Source organism: Halichoerus grypus, chromosome 9 (assembly GCF_964656455.1).
Source record: "Halichoerus grypus chromosome 9, mHalGry1.hap1.1, whole genome shotgun sequence".
Lineage (NCBI taxonomy): Eukaryota > Metazoa > Chordata > Mammalia > Carnivora > Phocidae > Halichoerus > Halichoerus grypus.
Window position 1 is genome coordinate 78,118,016 of NC_135720.1, and position 17,564 is coordinate 78,135,579.

At 36.1% G+C, this 17,564-nt stretch overlaps 1 protein-coding gene across 21 annotated transcripts in view; it reads left to right on the forward strand.

Moving 5' to 3' along the window:
- The window catches only part of LOC118529283 (uncharacterized), a 511,719-nt gene that overhangs the window by 361,249 nt on the left and 132,906 nt on the right, over positions 1-17,564 (forward strand). The gene's annotated exons all lie outside the window — the stretch shown is intronic.

Sequence of the window (17,564 nt, forward strand, 5' to 3'; positions counted from 1 at the left end):
AAAAAATTCTGTTGTACTGCCCCTTTGTACCCCCCTGTAATCCTTGGCAACCACTATTCCTATGTATTGTCTTTTCCAAGATGTCAAAAATAGAATCATATGGTTTGTAGCCTTTTGGGTCCAACTCTTTACATTTAAAAAAATGCATGGGAAATTGTTCCATGCTGTAGCTTATATTAATATATTGTTCCTTTTTATTGCTGAGTAATATTTCATTATATGAGTGTACCACAGTTTTTTTATCCTTTCACTGGCCAAAGGACATCTAGGTTGTTCCATTTTTTATCAATTACAAATAAAGTTGCTATAAATAGCTGTATGCAGATTATTGTGTGTTCACAAGTTTTCATTTCTTTTGGATAAATACCTAGGCATGGGATTACTGGGCCTTCTGGTAGGTGTATATTTAACTTATTATGAAACTGCCAGATTGTTTTCCAAAGTAAAACCAAAATGTAAGAGCAATTCAGCTACTCCATGTCCTCACAGCACTTGATATTGCCAAAAATTTTTTAGTTGTTATAATAGGTATGCAGGGATTTCTCATTTTGTTTTAATTTGTATTTCACTAATGTTTAATGATGGTAAGCATCTTTTAAAATGCTTATTTGCCACCTGTGTATCTTCTCTGGTGAAATGTCTGTTTAGCGGAATGGGTTCTTGTTGAATTTTTGGGTTTCAGAACAGAAAGCAATATGAAAATGGGTTCTTGTTGAATTTTTGAAGTTCTTCATATATTTTAGATACAAGTCCTTTGTTAGAAATATGATTTGAAAATATTTTCTCTAGTCTGTGACTTGTCCTTTCATTCTTCTAACAAAATCTTCACAAAACAAAAGTTTTTACTTTTCATAAAGTCCAATTTATTGATTCATTTTTCTGCATGGTTTTGCTTTTGGTGCTACACCTAAGAAATCTTTGCCTAACCTAATATCAAAATACTTTTTCCCTATATCTTCTTCTAGAATTTTTTTGTTTCATGTTTTCATTAGATCTATGATTTATTTTGTGTTAATTTCTTTAGGTGTAAGGTCCTTTCCTTTTCCTTTCCTTTCCTTTCCTTTCCTTTCCTTTCCTTCCCTTCCCTTCCCTTCCCTTCCCTTCCCTTCCCTTCCCTTCCCTTCCCTTCTTTCCTTTCCTTTCCTTTCCTTTCCTTTCCTTTCCTTTCCTTTCCTTTCCTTTCCTTTCCTTTCCTTTCCTTTCCTTTCCCCACCTCTCTCTTTTTTTCTTTCCATATAGATGTCCAATTTTACCAGCACCATTTGTTTAAAAGACTCTCCAGGGTGCCTGGGTGGCACAGTCAGTTAAGCGTCTGATTCCTGGTTTCCCCTTGGGTTGTGATCTCAGGGTGGTGGGATTGAGCCCTGCATGAGCATGGAAGCTGCTTGAGATTCTCTCTCCCTTTCCCTCTCCCTCTGCCCCTCCCACTCGTGCACATGCGTTCTCTCTCCCTCTCTCTAAAATAAATAAATCTTTAAAAAAATAAAGATTTTCTTTTTCCCATTGTCTTTGCATCTTTATAAAAAATGGTTTGTAAAAATAATATAATTATATTTGTGTGGGCCTTCTTTTCTGATTGCTTTTATTTTCTTGGTAAAATAAGCAAAATCACAACCTGAAAATTAAAAAGGTAGAAGAACTGTTGGCGTTTGAGAGTAAAGAAAAAACATGTAAAATTAATTTATTAATTCAACAAATTATAAGTATGCCTACTATGTACCAGGCACTATTTTATTTCTGTGCATACATTGGTAAGCAAAACAGACAAATCTTCTGCCCTCATAGGATTCTCATTTTAGTGTGTTGAAATATACATGCAGGAAAATGAGTGATTAAAGTAAAAGAAAATGTAAGTAGAATTCCAGCCAGCCCTAAAGGCCCACTTGGGGATAAATTTAATTGAGAGCAGTCAGCAAATTATCTATTCTCCTGATTTATTCAGCTACTCATATGCCAGTACAGACTACAGACAGGTCAGAGATTGACTTCACTGGGTTAGGAATTTCACCAAGAGGATATGATAGAGAGAGAATGTGGCGAGGGGATTGAGAGTGTATGTGGGAGACTAATTATGATTAATAATCTTGGAATCTCAGCCAGATAAGGAGGAGCAGAGAACATGAGACAAGTGAAAGCAGTGAAAAAAGGATAAAGTTAATGGGTTAGAAGTTATGGTAGATCAAAGGATTGTTGAGGGAGCAAGGAATGGGATGGAAAGACAGAAGGTAGTGGTCAGTGAATAAGATTCTAGAAATTGAGATTATGGATGGTGAGAGGTCCAATTACTGTTAATGACAGGGGATGATGTGTTATTTGCTGAGATAGTGTAGAAGGTAAGATACTAAGCCAGGTGCCATAATCTTCTAGGAATGAAGTGAGATTGGATGGCCTGGACATCTGTAGATGACTGCATCCAAGTGTAGTATATTAGTTTCACATTGCTTCTGTAAAGAATTATCACTTATAGTTCTGGAAGTCAGAATTCCAAAATCACTTTCACTACATTAATGTTAAGGTATCAACAAGGCTGGTTCCTTTTGGAGGCTTTGAGCAAAGAGATCTATTTCCTGTTTTTTTTTTTTTTAAGCTTATGGTGGCTCCCTTCTTTCCTTGGCTTGTGTCCCCTTCCATCCTTAAAGCACATCACTCAGCTCTCTGCTTTTGTTGTCCTACCACCTTTTCCTCATCTTTTGTCAAATCTCTCTCTGCTTTCCTCTTATAAAGACACCTATTATATTTAGGGTGTACTTTACCTGGATAATCGAGGATGCTCTCCCAATATCAAGATCCTTGACTTAATCACATCTTTGCCATATAAGGTAACATTCACAAGTTCTAGGAATTAAGACCAGGATATTTTGGGGGGCCAGTATTCAGCCCACTACATGATGGTATAGACTGATGGAATGAGCTTCAGAGGAACCTAGAGGTTTAGTAGGAAAGAAATTTAATTGTCTGTTAGCAGCAATGAGGAGTAAGGAGGACACCCATTTCTATCTCATTAAGGGCAAGGAGAGAAAACGGGCTCCACTTAAGAGGGGTTGAGGAGAAGCAGTAGTATAAGGGAATAGTCAAATTTCCACTGGAGCAAAAAGGTGGAGGGAACTTTCAGAAAGTTAGATTAAAGATAAAGAAGATTTTGCTGATAACCTACCTTGAGCTCTGGGCATAAAGGAAGTGTTTGAGGAGAGGGAAGGTACGAGATTGGGTCCGATTTGTAGATATGCTCTACTTTCTGAGGTTATAAAATGTTGTTGAAAAATCTGAGACCAATCTAACATATATTTTTTTTATTTTTTTTAAGATTTTATTTATTGGGGTGCCTGGGTAGCTCAGTCATTAAGCATCTGCCTTGGGCTCAGGTCATGACCCCAGGGTCCTGGGATCTAGCTCCGCATTGGGCTCCCTGCTCAGCAGGAAGCCTACTTCTCCCTCTCCCACTCCCCTTGCTTGTGTTCCTTCTCTCGCTTTGTCTCTGTCAAATAAATAAATAAAATCTTAAAAAAAAAAGATTTTATTTATTTATTTGAGAGAGAGAGAATGAGAGAGAGCGCATGAGAAGGGGGAGGGTCAGAGGGAGAAGCAGACTCCCCGCTGAGCAGGGAGCCCAATGTGGGACTTGATCCTGGGACTCCAGGACCATGACCTGAGCTGAAGGCAGTCACCTAACCAACTGAGCCACCGAGGCGCCCCAGTCTAACATATTTTTCACTTAGTGTTTTTGATCACTTAGTGTTTTTGTCTGAATGTTTTTTTCTCCATATCTTTAAAGCACAATAGTAACTTTATTAGATATGAGTTGATGTTGACTACTCTGGGTTATACTTCATAAAGGCTTGGTGTCTTATTCAATATGGTATTTTTTCCAGAAGAAAAAATTCTTTACATTGCACTTTAAATTTTTAATTTTTTAATATGTTTTTCTTCTTTAGATATTTCAATTATACCTATTTTCTTTGTGCATCTTCTATACCTTTCACTTGAAAAACCTTTGTATCTTTATTTCTATTTCATTATAGTCACTTTATCCCTCTTCTTTCCTCTCTTTCTCCTACTTTGCTTTATATTGATATATTCTTGTATTCCTTCAAATTTAGTCTTTACTTCTAATTTTTTTTTTCATTTTCTTTAAATTTATTCATGAGTTCTGTTAGCCTTTTAATAAATGTATACCCGCCTTGGGGTGCCTGGGTGGCTCAGTCAGTTAAGCATCTGCCTTCAGCTCAGGTCATGATCTCAGGGTCCTGGGATCGAATTCCCAAGTTGGGCTCCCTGCTCAGCAGGGAGTCTGCTTCTCCCTCTTCCTTGGCCCCTCCCCCCCACTCATGCATGTGTTTGCTCTCTCTCTATCTCTTTCAAATAAATAAACTTTAAAAAAATCGTATACCCTCCTATTATCTAGTCATTTTATCTGAGATGTTCTTATTTTGACTATGCTGTTCTTTCAGAGCTTTGATAATTTTCTTAATTTCTTTCATCCCTTTTTGAAATAATATGCTCCTTTCATTTTCTTTGTAGTCATATTTTTCTTAATATTTTTTCATTGTCTGCTGGAACATCATTTGGATTATTTTCGTCTTTAGTTTTATAATATCTTTTATATCTTTTATTTGATTGTAATTTTGTTTATTTCACATGTTTAAATGAGATAGCATTTCCTAGCTTATTCAGAGGATGTTTTTATATGGAAGGTATGGCTCAACCATGGTAGCTCTTGTCCCTTGTAGCTCAAGAGCTTTCCTGTCTATTTAATCTCTCTTTATGGATCTCTCTGTCCGCCTATTATCTATCTATATCTATCTATCTATCTATCTATCTATCGATCATCATCTATCATCATCTATCTACATGTTTTAGCCAGTTATACATCTTTTGAGGTTTAGCCTGATATGATTCAGGTAGGTTTTCTGTCTCTATTTCTGTGTTTAGAACTCTACCAGCCTTGCTTTTCATGGTGATCTCTTTGCTATTACAGTACTCTGTGCTCCATTGGTCTCTTCTGCCACACAGTATCTGAACAATATCTCTCCCTGGGATCTCAATGTGATTTCTGTTTCTGTAGTTTTACTTCAGAGTGGATCTTTCCTTCTACATGGCAAGGTTTATTGGATATTTTTGCATGCCACTAGTGGTTTGGTCTCTTCTGCATTATTTGAATTTCTTGTTTCTCCATTTGTGGTGTCCTGGAAGTCGCTTGCTAACTTCTTATTTGAAGCCTAGAAGGGCTTCTTCATAGTTTATTAGTTGTTCTCAAATTTACTCACATAGGGTTCCATTCAGTCTGTGGTCCTCTCCTTATGGGGTTGAGTATTTATTGGTGGTTACTCTGTCCTGTGGCTTATAACATCCTTCCATTTTTTTCTCTTTCCCAATAACATTGTATAGCTGTTGAAGCTAGAAGACCTGTGTTGTTACTGGTATTTTGGCTTCACCTGAATACTCAGAATTCCTTATTTCCTAGTTTTATTGAATATATCATTGGCCATTTTAATTTTCTTCAAGTGCCTTAATGATTCTTTTAGTATTTTTTTGTATGAGAGGTTTTGAGGAGATTATAAAAAAATTTACTACAGGGGCTCCTGGGTGGCTCAGTCGTTAAGCGGCTGCCTTCGGCTCAGGTCATGATCCCAGCGTCCTAGGATCGAGCCTCGCATCGGGCTCCCTGCTCAGTGGGAGCCTGCTTCTCCCTCTCCAGCTCCCCCATGGTTGTATTCCCTCTCTCGCTATCTCTCTCTCTCTATCAAATAACTAAAAAAAATCTTTAAAAAAAATTTACTGCACTCCTTGGGTGCCTGGGTGGCTCAGTCAGTTAAGTGACTGCCTTCAGCTCAGGTCATGATCTCAGGGTCCTGGGCTCCAGCCCCATATCAGGCTCCATGCTCAGCAGGGAGCCTGCTTCTCCCTTTCCCTCTGCATATCCCCCTGCTTGGGTTCTCTCTCACACACTCTCCCTCTCTTGAATAAATAAATAATTAAGAAAAAACAAACACTAAAAAAATTTGCTACACTCTTTTCACTCTCTCCACATTGCCTGTAGAAGCCTGTCTTTGCTCTTTTTTTTTTTTTAAATCTTGAAGGATATCTTTGTTTCCAGTGTTATGAAATTTCATGATGGCAAGCCTCCGAATGAGTCTATTTTTATACTTTCACTGGATACTTTCTGGATTCTCTCAAACTGGGCACTCATGTTTTTCTGTACTTGGAAAATCTTTTGAGTAATTTAATTTTCTTTTCCCCCTCTATTTTCTCAGTTCTTTCTTTCTGGAACATTTATTATTTGGATATTGAGTCTAATGAAGGCCTTCTACTATTTTTAAAAAATTTTTTTATTGTTATGTTAATCACCATACATTATATCATTAGTTTTTGATGTAGTGTTCCATGATTCATTGTTTGTGTATAACACCCAGTGCTCCATGCAGAGTGTGCCCTCTTTAATACCCATCACCAGGCTAACCCATCCTCCCACCGCCCTCCCCTCTAGAACCCTCAGTTTGTTTTTCAGAGTCCATAGTCTCTCATGGTTCGTCTCCCCCTCCGATTTCCCCCCCTTCATTCTTCCCCTCCTGCTATCTTCTTCTTCTTCTTTTTTCTTTTAACATATATTGTATTATTTGTTTCAGAGGTACAGATCTGTGGTTCAACAGTCTTGCACAATTCACAGTGCTCACCATAGCACATACCCTCCCCAGTGTCTATCACCCAGCCACCCCATCCCTCCCACCCCACCCCCAACACCAGCAACCCTCAGTTTGTTTCCTGAGATTAAGAATTCCTCATATCAGTGAGGTCATATGATACATGTCTTTCTCTGATTGACTTATTTTGCTCAGCATAACACCCTCCAGTTCCATCCACATCATTGCAAATGGCAAGATCTCATTCCTTTTGATGGCTGCCATAATATTCCATTGTATATATATACCACATCTTCTTTATCCATTCATCTGTCGATGGACATCTTGGCTCTTTCCACAGTTTGGCTATTGTGGACATTGCTGCTATAAACATTGGGGTGCACATACCCCTTCCAATCCCTACATTTGTATCTTTGGGGTAAATACCCAGTAGTGCAATTGCTGGATCGTATGGTAGCTCTATTTTCCACTTTTTGAGGAACGTCCATACTGTTTTCCAGAGTGGTTGCACCAGCTTGCATTCCCAACAGTGTAGGAGGATTCCCCTTTCTCTGCGTTCCTGCCAACATCTGTTGTTTCCTGACTTGTTAATTTTAGCCATTCTGACTGGTGTGAGGTGATATCTCATTGAGGTTTTGATTTGGATTTCCCTGATGCTGAGCGATGTTGAGCACTTTTTCATGTGTCTGTTGGCCATTTGGATGTCTTCTTTGGAAAAATGTCTGTTCATGTCTTCTGCCCATTTCTTGATTGGATCATTTGTTCTTTGGGTGTTGAGCTTAAGAAGTTCTTTATAGATTTTGGATACTAGCCCTTTATCTGATATGTCATTTGCAAATATCTCCTCCCATTCTGTCGGTTGTCTTTGGGTTTTGTTGACTGTTTCTTTTGCTGTGCAAAAGCTTTTTATCTTGATGAAGTCCCGATGCTGTCTACAAGAGACTCATTTTAGACCCAAAGACATGCCCAGATTGAAAGTGAGGGGGTGGAAAACCATTTACCATGCTAATGGACACCAAAAGAAAGCTGGGGTGGCAATCCTATATCAGACAAATTAGATTTTAAACCAAAGACTGTAATAAGAGATGAGGAAGGACACTATATCCTACTTAAAGGGTCTATCCAACAAGAAGATCTAACAATTGTAAATATCTATGCCCCTAACATGGGAGCAGCCAATTATATAAGGCAATTAATAACAAAAGCAAAGAAACACACCGACAACAATACAATAATAGTGGGGGACTTTAACACCCCCATCACTGAAATGGACAGATCATCTAAGCAAAAGATCAACAAGGAAATAAAGACCTTAAATGACACACTGGACCAAATGGACTTCACAGATATATTCAGAACATTCCATCCCAAAGCAACAGAATACACATTCTTCTCTAATGCCCATGTAACATTCTCCAGAAGAGATCATATCCTAGGTCACAAATCAGGTCTCAACTTGTAGATAGGGATCATTCCCTGCCTATTTTCAGACCACAACACTTTGAAACTAGAACTCAATCACAAGAGGAAAGTCGGAAAGAAGTCAAATACATGGAGGTTAAAGAGCATCCTACTAAAGAATGAATGGGTCAACCAGGAAATTAAAGAAGAATTAAAAATTTCATGGAAACCAATGAAAATGAAAACACAACAGTTCAAAATCTTTGGGATGCAGCAAAGGCAGTCCTAAGAGGAAAGTATATAGCAATACAAGCCTTTCTCAATAAACAAGAAAGGTCTCAAATACACAACCTAACCCTACACCTAAAGGAGCTGGAGAAGGAACAGCAAATAAAGCCTAAACCCAGCAGGAGAAGAGAAATAATAAAGATCAGAGCAGAAATCAATGAAATAGAAACCAAAAGAACAGTAGAACAGATCAATGAAACTAGGAGCTGGTTCTTTGAAAGAATTAGCAAGATTGATAAACCCCTGGCCGGCCTTCTACTATTTTTTACTTTATTCTCCTATTTTCCATTTTCTTGTCTTTTTGGCATACTTTCTAGGAAATTTTTGCAATTCCTTCTTGCCAAATGCCCACTGAGTTTTTCATGTCTACTCTTCTTTTTGTAAACCTGAGAGCTAATACTTTTTCTCTTCTAAGTGTTTTATATATATATATGGCATGCTATACTGGCTCATGGAGGCAATCACTTATTTCTCTCAAGATATTAATGATAGTGAAGATTTATTACTTTTTTAAAAGTTTTCTTCTCCTTATGTAGTTATTTTTTTTCTTTTAATCCAAAATGTTTCTTTCCTGTTTTGCTTGGTTTGTCTTTAATTTTATAGGCTTTCTTAAAATGTCTGACAATCCTTGGTTGAAAGGTCATATTTAAAAGTAGAGCAAGATAAAAGTTGATGGGAAGTTCTGACTGTATGAATGGGGCTTATCAATTTTGAACTTTATCGTGGGATATTTGTTTGGGAAATGCTTGATGACTGTATCTTAGATTCTTCCTCCTGAACTGTTCAGAGTGCCCAAAGATTTTGTCCATTTACCTGCCTGCTGATATATATGTAGCTGTTTTAAGGGCAGAGTGAAAAAATAGAATGGAGCTTTCTATATTAATATATACATTTTTACTTAATTCGACTGTATGTGTGGACTTCCCTGGGGCAGGAGACTTTGGTACTATCTCAAAAAATACATACCCTCTAAAATGCAAATAAAAACAATGGGATCACTTCATACCCACGAGGATGGCTAAGTGAAAAAGACAGATAACAGGTTTTTGTGAGGATGTGAAGTTGGAAATCTTATGCATTGCTGGTAGAGATGTAAATAGTGCAGCCACTTTTGAAAACAGTCTGCCAGTTCCTTAAAAGAGTAAACATACAATTACCATATGTCACAGACATTCCACTCCTAGGTATATACCCAAGGGAAATAAAAACATATGTTTGCACAAAAACTTGTACACAAACGTTTATAGTAGTTTTATTCATGATATATAGAAAAGTGAAAACAACCCAAATGTCCATCAGTGGAAAAACAGGTAAACAAAATGTGATATATATGTACAATGGAGTACTATTTGACACTACAAAGGAGTGAAGTACTGCCACATGCTCCAACATGACTTTAAAACCATTAGACCAAGTGAAAGAAGCTTCATAAAAGGGCACATGTTGGATTAATCAATTTATACTAAATGTCCATATTAGATAAATCCATAAAGTTTTAATTACTCTTAATTTTTAATTTAAAATTTAATGTATTTTAATTATTTTGATTAGTGATTTCTTAGAGCTAGAGAGAAGGGGGATTGGAGGGTGATAGCTAATGGGTATGGAGTTTCTTTTTGGGGTAATGAGAATGTTCTAAAATTGATTGTGATGACAGTTGCACAACTCTATGGACATATTATAAACAATTGAATTATACTTTAAATGGGTACCTTTTATGATATGTGAATTATATCTCAATAAAGCTGTCAAAAAATACTTGTAGTTCCCTGCTAGTGTAAGAGAGAAACAGTAACCTACAGACTTCAGAAAAGAGAAGGAGATCTAAGTCTTAATGCTTATTTAGGCAAATTTTCAACAAATTCTTATGCTTTTAGTGTTCATTTAATCAATTTCCAAAAATACTACTCTGCCAATTCCTTAAGCATTTAGGTCTCTATGTTTAAATGAGATTGCTTCTTGAACTTTTTATACTATGGGTTTAAGATTCACCTTTCTCAATGTGCTAAGTTAGTTACCATTTTCCCATTTGCCTTCCAGCTTTTAAAATAGTTGCCGTTTTCTTCTCTCATTCTGTTTTAGTGGGTTATATCTTAAGAGACTTTCATTGAAATGTTTTTTTTTTTAACAACTGATAATCAATTTATTAAAAAGGTTGATTTAAACATCTGCAATGGCGACTTCATCCTCAAGTCCTGGCTCAATCCTGATGGACAGAATCTGTTTAACAATCTCAGGACTGCGCAAATCAATTCATGGATCCTCATCTGAAAATGATCCCAAGTCTTAGAACCTTCACCACAAAGATTTTTTTCTTGTAGTGATTCTCAGAGTCTTGGTAGGCATCTGAACTTGTCCTTTTGCTTTGAAATTCTTCTTTGATTTTTATTTATTTATTTATTTATTTATTATTTATTTATTTATTATGTTATGTTATTCACCATACTTTGAGCCTCTGATCAAGTCAGCATATACCTTCTCCAAAGATTTTATGTTGGGGCTGGTTAGAGTAATTCTAATTCGGTGCATCCCACCTCTGGTTCCATGAGTATCTTCCTGGTGTCTTTAAAAGCCATGGTTACAGCATGGTTTCCTGACCAACTTGTCCCTCAGTGGCAAGAGCAAACAGCAGTGAGTCAGGAGCAGGGGCTGGGCTCCCAGAGGTCCCCTGGACCTGTGACTGTGTCTTCCTCAAAGAGCTTAAGAGACTTTCATTGAATTTTTAATCAAGTTTTAAGAAGAAGTAAAAATAATGCATGTGTTTATTCAGGAAACTTTATCTAAAAGTCAGTAGGCTACACTTGTTTACTTCGTAAAATTCATATCAGAAGGAGATTGAAATTCTTAAGATCCAACTGCTTTTAAATCTAGAAATATTCTGATACATGTTCATTTGTCCTCAGTGGCATTGGTAGTTTACAAGTAATTTGTTAGGCAAGATGGCTTAGTGGGATTTTTTAAAGTCATTTTTCCTCCTTTCCACTGAGTAATGACTCAACAATTATACCAGAACTGAGTTACAATTGGATATATTCCAACAAGATGTTCTTTGGGGGTTAACATAAAAATACATAAATTGTTAGCTAATTTGCTGAATTGTTTAATTTGCTAAAATTATTAGCTAATTTAAGTGAGAACACTTAAACATGTCTTTTTAATTAACTTGAAAAATCCTAGCAAGCTATATTACTGCACATAAACTTAGATACTGAGTAATTAGCTTTTGATTTTAAGTTCTCTTTTCCTCTGGTTAGCACTTATAACTGTGTCATAATTTCTATTTTGAAATGCACTATGTGTATACAACTCCTTCCATTTATATTTTAAAAGATTGTGAATGCAATTTTTAGGGCTTTCTATTTACATTCTCAGGTTTAGGAGTTTTCCTGCCCTAAATTTGTGAGACACAATGGAGTAGGGAACTAAGATAAGTATCCAAATCATGTTTCTATTTTCTATGCCTCTTTTTTGTGGCTATTTCATTTCAAAATATTGTTTCCTTCGTTCACTTATACAGTTTTCTCAATTCTTTGTATTTATGGACACCTTTGTATTGCTATCTGTGTATTTTCTGTCAGTTTATAATTCATATATTTCATTTAAAGTATTGCCTCATTTTAGAATCAAAGATACAACAGACCATATTGTAATAGCTAAAATGCTAAATTACCTTCCTCAAAATCTACTACGTGATGAAAAAAAATTTCAAATAGTTAAACAAAAATTGAATTTGAGACAAACATATCAAGTGGAAACACTCATGCAAGCTTTTGTAGTTATTTTTTAGAAATGATCACAGAATAGCTTTATTGAATTTAGAGAAGATTATTATTGACATTTCTAAGATAAACAGTAAAGTTAAGGATAAGTGGTTATTTTGTATGTAAGGGACAGAGATGACAAATTCTTTTTTTATTTACTATAATACATAATACAAATACAAGAAAAAAGCTCTCTATAGAATGGCTTTTATGTACTTAGAAGAAATAATGAAAGTCACTTCAATGTATTACAAAATTCAAATTTTGAATTCACTGCCATTTGGTTGTTATTGAGACAAATTTTTCATTTGCATTTTTAAAAAATTGAATAATGTTTTTTTCAATAATCATCTTTTGCAATTATTTATTGTTATTTCTATAGGGCTGTATATGTACATGATCTGTATATCTGTACATGTCTGTATCATGGAGAAATAATTATCCTGAACAAATGAATCCCATGCCCAGAAAAGCCTAAAGTTTAGTTTTATGCATATTGGGATTAAAAAAAAATCAAATTTCATGGTTCAGTATATAACCTAATCTCTGCATGATCCAGAAAGAAAACTGCTTTTATAAGAGCAATATCAGGCATTTAATCAGGTGTTTTGTGGAGGAAATCTTCCTGAACAATAGGAATGAGGGTACCAAGTGGAGTTGTTATCTGACTTGTGTAATAAACTTACTTTCATAAACCAGCATTTTGAGTCCTAGACTTGTAAAAAACATTTGTGGTGATTATAGCTGCTATGTGAAAAGATGGATATTAACAACAACATATCTAAAATGCCTCTTTATTTAAAGAAGTCCTTAATTAAAATCAAAACTCTCTAAAAACATTTATTATTCTCATTATTGTTATTGTTATTTTTTATAGCCCACATACATATGATCTTACCTTATTATTGTGGACACTTGGCCAAATCACCACAACAGTGTAATGATCTGGAATTTTTATAAGTTTCTGTATTTCTCCAATTAACCTCATGAAAAATTTGAATCTGTCAATGAATGATGCAATATTTGTTGAGTGTCCCTCTTATGTGTACAACATTCTACTTGGTTTTATAGAAAGAAACACTGAACTAAGAAATACATATAATTATATGAATATATATATGTGTGTGTATATATATATATATATATATATATATAATATATATGAATCAAAACTGATAAGAAATGTTAAACTATGTAGTTGTGATTCCAAAAGCTAAGAAATTTAGAGAAGGAAGAAATCAGATCAGCATGTGAGGGAAAAGGTAAAGAAAGATTCAAGGAAGTTTTAGGAATTTGGATAGCTAGCACTGGAATAGGTAGATCAAAAAGAGAGATATTTCAGGTGGAGAGAAGAAATGCAGGAAGGACAGTGTGAGAAATCGACTATTGTGGGACACCAGGACAAAGAAAAATGGGTGATAATAAAGTTGTTAATCCTATGTTTACTGGGACACCCAGATCATACAGAATAATCATGATATGGATATACAGACACATTGCTAATGCCCCTGCGACTGCCATTGACTCCTCCTTGCCCCTTTAGTGCCTGATGATGCCCTACTATGCCAACATCATTTGAAAGTTACCTCCCCGGCTGTGCTGTTACTGCCCTTGACACTGAAGATATTTCCTGATGATTATCATGGTGTTCCTGGGGCTAGTTAGCTTGTGGTAGGCGGAATAATTGCCCCAAAGATATCCATATCTTAATCCTCAGAACCTGTGAATGGTTACCTTATATGGCAAGATAACTTTGTAGATGTGATTATGTTAAACACCTTGAGAAAGGGAGATTATATTGGATTATCTGGATGAGCCATACCTGTAATCACAAGGGTCTTTATAAAAGGGAAGCAAAAGTGGATTTGATGATAGAAGAGGAGAAGGCAATGTGATGATAGCAGCATCAATTGGTGTTATGTAGCCCTAGCTAAGTAATGCCAGCTGCCACAAGAACCCAGAAGATGAAGGAACAGATTCTTTCCTTGGCTTCTAGAAGAAATCAAGGAATGGATACCTTGATTTTAGACCCAGGAGGCCATTTTAGACTTACGGCCTCCACAACTGCAAGAGAATAAGTGTCAGTTGTTCAAGCCACCAAGTTTGTGGTCATTTGTTACAGCAGCAACAGAAAACAAATGCACAGCTGAAGCTCCCCAACTTGGCCCAAAATACATTTAAACATAGGAATGGCATAAGTAACTGCTGACTTAAGTAGATATCTCTGATATCCAGTAGATATCTGGTGTCTGAAGGCAGTGAAAGAGTCTGGGGAATTATTGATATGGCCATTGAAATCACTGTGATGATGACAGAGCACTCTGCAGAGATGCCCATGAACTGAGAAGGTGGAAATGGACCTGCAGGGCAGTAGATATACAAAATGATGACCACAAGTTTAGGAGAGTAGCAGACAATGGATTAAATGGTCTGTATTGGTAATATTGGCCTACTGAATGGAGGACAATGGAAGAAAGTAATCATCAGGGAAGAGGGCAGTGGGGTGACGCATCATTAGGTTTTAAGTTCTGTGCACTTAAAGAGAAGTAAAAACTCTAGAAAAAAAGAGGCATTTATCAAAAGAGGTGAAGGGATACTGACTCTGAGGATGGAGGCTACTGGTAAGGGTGAAAGGGAGAAAAATTGTGGAGAAAACCAGACAAGAATGTAATGAGTGAGAAAATTCAGACTGAGTTACGAGTGGCAAGATATTAGTGCTCATAGGAGAAAAATGAGAGGATAGGAGCATTAGGGCAAAGAAAAGTGATGATGAGATGATAAGAGAGAATTACTTATGGACTGAGAGCAAAAAGGCCAATGTCCTGAGAGAGAATATAAAGTCCGGGTGTAGGTTAGTAAGTAGTAAGACTCCCACGGACACATGGCCACACACCTACACTTACAGGGTCCTGGCTTTGGTGGCTATGTAGAGGTGTGGGTCTGTGTTCAGAAAACTGTGTAATTTCATGACGTGTGAAGGGTAAGTGCACTATTGAAATGGAAATAGCTTCTAAAAGCTTCTTTAAGAAAACTTTCTCTTCACTTACGTCTATGAAATTATGCTTAAGAGTTTAATTTGCAACATCATTTGTTGTTTTCTCTATGTGTAAGCCTTCTTGTTATGATTTTATGATTGAAAAGTATGGTATAAACTGTCTTTTAATAGTATATGCCTTATTGATTCATTCATAACAGTAATTTGTTGCTGAAACTCAAATGTCCTAGTTGATGGAAAAATGTTAGCTCTAGCTTTCCCTCTACAGATACTGTGACTCTGGACCACAATTGTAAATTAGGCCCTCAGGATGAAAATACATAACTACTTTTTATTTTATTTATTTTATTTTATTTTATATTTTTTATAGTAAGGATTTACTGTGTGTGCTCATAAGAGCAGCAATTTTGGTATAGGAGTATGCCCTGCTGTGATGCAGTTCCACACTCATATTAAATCCAGGTACCCCCTAATGTGTTACAAGGCTTTCCCAGTCATACTTGTCAAAAGCAGAAAGCACATATATTTACAGTGCTATTAACATTCCTTCAAAGTGTAGATGTAAATGCCTATACCTCCCCTGCCTTGCATCAGTTATCTCTGCTTGGATCCATAATTTTAATAGCCCATAATCATTAGCAACTTGATTTCCAAATCATATGTAATCTCCAAAAAGATAAAACCACATAAGAAAATAAACCAATACTCTCAAATTTATTTCCATTCCTCCTCTAAGGTCACCAAGTCTGTAGATCTAAAAGCAAGAAGAGAAAAATGTGATATGATTAATATAACAAATATAGTATAAATATATTAATACAATTCAGTATTTAATAAATGTCTTTAGTAAAGACAAATGTTTTTACTAAGTGGGAAAAATGTCCAGAAGAGCATGTTTTATGAGTTATTTAGAAAATATGGTAGTGGCTTGCCTAATGAATCTATAAGAAATTATTCAGTTGCTCAGGGGAATAGTTTTATATTTGTTTTTTTCCACATTTTTTGGCAACTCTTCTGAAAGTAGTACTAATTTTATTTGTTTTATGAGATGTTTCTACTATAAATTAATATTGTCTTTATCTGTTTGTTAAAATAACCAAGTGTCTGCTTTAAGCCCACAGATTTATTGCTAAATTATAACTCTATCCCTGTGTCTCTTAAACTTAAAGCACATTAGGTTTCTACATAGTATTTCTCTGTCAATCCACATTAGAAGGCTCACTATTGTGTGAAATTTAGGGTAATTATTATATCTGATATAGTAATTCATAGAAGTGGAGTATGAAGTTTGATTTGTTTATATCATTTTACTAGAAGCTGTAGACACCAAGCCCCATCATTCAACACCTAGACAATCATCTTACCCTATGTCAGCAAGTTTGTCACACAAGATCAAGTACTTGGTAGGTTTTTACTATGAATTGCATATAGTATTTTACTTGAATTTAGCCAAGTTAATAAAATAGTTTCCACAAAACTTTTGGATTCCAAAGTAGTTGGGATGATAGGATAGAGTCTAACTGACCTGTTGTGGACTGAATTTTGTACCACCCACCCCCAACCAAATTCATGTATTGAGGCCCTAATCCCTAATTGTCTGTCTTTGGAGATAAAGCCTTTGGGAGATAATTAAGGTAAAATGAGGTCATAAAGGTGAGGCCCTAATCTGATAAGATTAATGGCCTTATAAGAGGAAAAGAGATCTCTCTCTCCACATCCACATGCTCAGAGGAAAGGCTGTGTGAGTACAGTAGCAAGAAGGCAGCCCCTGCTAGGGGCGCCTGGGTGGCTCAGTCGTTAAGTGTCTGCCTTCAGCTCAGGTCATGATCCCAGGGTCCTGGGATCGAGTCCCATGCTGGGCTCCCTGCTCAGTGGAGAGCCTGCTTCTCCCTCTCCCACTCCCCCTGCTTGTGTTCCCTCTCTCACTGTCCCTCTCTCTGTCAAATAAATAAATAAATAAAAGTAAAAAAAAAAATAAAAAAGAAAGAAAGGAAGAAATGAAACCCTGCCAGACCATGATCTGGAACTTCCCGCCTCCAGAATTGTGAGAAATAAATTTCTGTTTTTTATGCCACCCAGCCCATGATATTTTGTTATGGTGGTCTTAGCAGACTAATACATGATTTATACCCAATAGTCCCAAGATTTTGTAGGGTAAACTTGGTGCTTTGTATTATCTAGTTGACACAGATTGAAATAAAATTGAGGATGAAAATGGTCTTTCAATTTTGAAATCTCTCAGCAATTTGGATTATTGATTTTATCACAGATTTTTATGTCTGAGTTATATTTAAGTGATGCATTTCAATAAATTGCTATTTTAGTCATTGCGAACAATGTACATTGTTTACAATAGTACAGATGTACAGAAATATTTAGCAACCTGTATGGCATGTGCATTAGCCATTTAAAATGGATGTCCAACCAATGAGAATAGAAAATAGCTGCTCTGTTAAGCTTATCCATTGAGTGGCAGATCTG